Source organism: Echinococcus granulosus (genome assembly GCF_000524195.1).
Source record: "Echinococcus granulosus chromosome Unknown EG_S00079, whole genome shotgun sequence".
Classification (NCBI taxonomy): Eukaryota; Metazoa; Platyhelminthes; class Cestoda; order Cyclophyllidea; family Taeniidae; genus Echinococcus; species Echinococcus granulosus.
This window is the reverse complement of record NW_020170459.1, coordinates 23,783-26,226: the sequence shown is the minus strand read 5'-3', so window position 1 is coordinate 26,226 and position 2,444 is coordinate 23,783. Positions and strand designations below refer to the sequence as shown.

The window sequence follows — 2,444 nt, the reverse complement described above, 5'->3', positions numbered from 1 at the left end:
GTATCACGTTAACAGTCGATCACTTAGTGGGGAGATCGAAGTATTTTAGGGTTACACGTGCATAAAATCCTCAGTTAATGAGGGAAGGAAGATAAACAACACGCATAGCCTCGGCGAGGTCATGGACACACCGTCGGATCCACGACTGGTCAGACTGCACAGCGATCCTCCTAAGCTTGAGCCGTGGTAGCTTGCTGAAACGCGAAAGAAAAAACACCAATTCAACAGACAAGTTCTTTGTCGTAAACTCCTCTCGTCTTCTTTAATTTGGCTTCCTTGCTGTTAGTACACAGCAGCACTCCTGTCTCTGCTTGCTATCATGCAATTGGCAGGACGTCATAAAAGGAAGGTATCCGCCGTGAATAGCCGCAACTGATGAGTTAGCAAATCATGTTGACTTTTCATGAGCCACGTAGGCCGGCAACAAGCTTTGCAGTATCCGGTAGTGAAACGACGCCAAATTCAAATAAAGTGAGATTTTTCGGAATTAAACTGCTTCTAATTGTGATAGTAGGAGGTTAAGCGATGGGAGGGGCGCAAGCGGCAGAGTTCTCCCCAGTGTTACAAGGAGGGGAGAATAATCCAGACAGATGGTTGGCTGCTTCACGTAAAACATTACGTTAAACGGTTCTGCCTGCATGCATATATTCCTGCAGGTAACCAAAGACTTACACCCAATTTTTAAAGCAGAACAAATGAAGTTGAAAGTCTTCTGACGTTGATAAACCACTACCCAATCTTTGTTCTTGGTTCGTGAGTGCTTTCAACAATGCCAACTAACACTGTGGTAAATCGTGTGTCGCCGAAGGAAGGAAGAGCTGGCTCAAAATGCTTAACTTACACTAAAAAACACACATCAACAAATTCTAGAAAAAATGGGATGACACTCGGTTTCTAATAGCATAAGATACTGCGATTGTGGGGGTTGGTCAGATCCAATTAAGACCTCCAATTTCAAGCTTGGCGGCGGTGCTGAGAGTAAGGAGTACGTCCTCTTACCGGAAGCCAGCGAAAATTCCACGTACCTGAACAAAGTCAAAACCCAAGGCAAAATGACTCGAGGAACTAATCTTTCTGTCTGAACGGTGGACCGCGCCACTGATGATCGTGGACGGTTGCAGTGTCAAAAGTGCACCACATGCTGGGCACTAAGACAGCTTTCTACTGGCGAACTGACAAATCTTTCTACACCACAACTTTCCAAATATCAACAAATTATCGAGGAATGGATGTGGGCATATAGCAGGCGGCTATGTGGAAAGCAAATACGGTTTCAGCCAACTAAAATATGTGTTGTTTACTTCGGTAAACTTAAAGAGGCCTGGTAAAATGTAGAAATGAAGCTGTAAAATGTGATAAAAAAGAGGCTTTCAAAAAGGACCAGATCGAGATGGCCACTTCTGGGAAGCAAAAAGAGCAAAGTGAGGAAAATTAAACTCTTTACCACTGTTGGCAATCAGACTTGCTGATTGGGCGAAAGCACAAGCGCGCTAGCTGTGGACAACACTCAGGGTCGCCGATTGATCAAACATGCCTCTCCTCCCCCTTATCGATCCAGAGGAGTTGCAAGGGTGAGTGGAGCTCAGCCAAGTTACTTGAACTCAGCGGAGATTCAAAAGTTGGAAGGTGGTTTTAGAAACCGCGTATGCGAGGAAAAAATAATCTAGGCAGAAGAAAAGCAACAGGAGGGCACACTGACTAGCACGTGGAGAAGGCAAAACTTGACCACACAGGGGGGGACTGCCATGTGGCAAGCCATGCCACCTAATAGGCGCAACAGTGAAGATGTTGCCTCCTCCTTCTCCATTTCAAACTAAGAAAGAATAGGTGTGAGCCATGAGATTGCCAAAGCCCTGATATTCACCTGGTAGATATATGTTCTGTGCTGGATGTAGTGGAGTTCTCACTAACTCATAAACACGAAATTGGGGCGGAAAAGGACCCCACCTACTGTTACACCCAGATGGTAAATTGGCGACACACGACTAAGGTAGCGTTATTATCAGTAGAGTTAGCTTCATCAACTTGTACCGTTGGTGTCCTATGCTGGAGATTCTTTAGTGGCTTTCGTCTAGAAAGTGTGTAGACTTCCATTCGATTAGCGTTAAATTTTTTATTAATAGAACATGTTGAAACAGAACCAGTCGCGAGGTGAGAGTAACTTAGAGCTTAATCCAGTGTATTCCACTCTGAGAACCCTGGATGCTGTGTACCCTGTGATTGGCATCTTTAGAGGTTCATCTGATAGCCTTTTAAATGCAACTAAAGCAGGTGCTTTGAAACTACTCTGATTTGCACAAGTGCCGACAACGTGATCGCAACTGAGCTTGGAGGTCTTTCTGGGTTTTAAAAGGCAGAAAATAAAGACGAAAAACCAGCTACTCTTAGTCAATTTTCATATTGTTTGAAATCTTCCCCTACCTCCTTAATGGTGCATTTTCCTC

General features: G+C 44.5%; 1 protein-coding gene across 1 annotated transcript in view; it reads right to left on the bottom strand.

Moving 5' to 3' along the window:
* Positions 1-2,444, bottom strand: part of EGR_07492 (Breast carcinoma-amplified sequence protein) — a gene marked incomplete at both ends in the record, with an annotated part of 21,466 nt that overhangs the window by 2,099 nt on the left and 16,923 nt on the right. The window lies entirely within an intron of this gene.